A 1,428-nucleotide genomic window follows, 5' to 3' on the forward strand; every position below is an offset into this window, starting at 1 on the left:
TTTTTTTTGAGGGAGGGTAATTGGTTTTTTGCTTTAAAGAGTTGTGGGAAAGTGTGGATTTGAGGGTTTTGTTTGTATTGAATTTATTGGGGTTTTGTTTTTTTTTAGTTTTTTTTTTTCCTCCCAAATGTTGAATTTTCCCAAGGGATATTGATATTGTCAAGATACATCATTACCGGTGGCCACTGCATATTATTCTTCTAACGAATTTGTGTTTTGTGTGATTTATAAATTGTCTAGTCTATATTTAAGTGTCAAATAAAGAAGATTGGTTGTGTACCCCTCTGCTTGTTCTTCCATTTGTTTGGAAAAACCTGTAGTGGTAGAAAATTATCTACCTTGTTACTTTAGGTGGCATTGTCCCCGCTCACATTTGGCGTAGCCGGCAGGGTCGATATACAAGCAGAGGTGTGCTCTCTAATCTTTGGACACTTTGTGTGTTTGTTTGTATTAGGTGCTTTTTTTGTTCGTTTTGTTTTTGGGGCTGTTTGAATGTTTTTGTGTGAGTGTACTTATTTTATAGCAGCAAAACAGCAGCGGGCCATGATTTAAAGGAAGCTTTCTTGAGACTCGCAGTTTTTCAAGTTACCGGTGAGTGTAAAATATATATATATAGAAGATTGGTTGTGTACCCCTCTGCTTGTTCTTCCATTTGTTTGGAAAAACCTGTAGTGGTAGAAAATTATCTACCTTGTTACTTTAGGTGGCATTGTCCCCGCTCACACCTAGGATAGCAAAGTCCACTAAAGGTGTCAGGGAATAGGCTGGATTCAGGTGCGGGTTCAACAGAGGCTTTATTGTACAGAGATCAATCACCACGGGCAATGAGCGCCTCTGCGGACAGTTTGTGTGGACGTGGAATCCCCAACCACACAGATGGGTGGATAGCAGTGGCTGGAACAAGCCGCAACAGCGGCAGTGGAGACAAAGCCGGAAGGGCAGCTCGCTAATCCGAGCGAGAGGCTGAGTAGCCCAACAACAAGACTGCAGAGTCCCAGGGTAGGCGGATGCCGGAGGGAGCCCACGGGTTTCTGAACGCACAGAGAGGTGTGGGAAAATAAACAGGCAGCTACGAGCACTGGAGCCTGAACAAGACAAGACAGGACTGGTAAGCGATACTAACAATGACAGTCAGAGCAAGGGAATAATCACAACAATCTGACAAAAGACAGAGAAACACGAGGCGCTATAAGTGGAAGCTAATGAGATAACAAGAACCTGGTGTGAAACAAGAGGCGAGCAGAGAAACAAGGAGGGCGGGGAAACAATCATGCTGACAAATGCGCACGTGGCGAGCTGTCAAAACAAGCCACGCACAACAACACACAACACCCAAACACAGAGACAGCAAGGAACAGGTGATCAGACCCGACAGTAGAGCTTTTTCACATTTGGCTCCCAAACTCTGGAATAGCCTTCCTGATAACG

The sequence above is a fragment of the Sinocyclocheilus grahami genome, unplaced genomic scaffold, assembly GCF_001515645.1.
Source record: "Sinocyclocheilus grahami isolate Dianchi unplaced genomic scaffold, SAMN03320097.WGS_v1.1 scaffold423.1, whole genome shotgun sequence".
In the NCBI taxonomy this organism is placed as follows: Eukaryota; Metazoa; Chordata; class Actinopteri; order Cypriniformes; family Cyprinidae; genus Sinocyclocheilus; species Sinocyclocheilus grahami.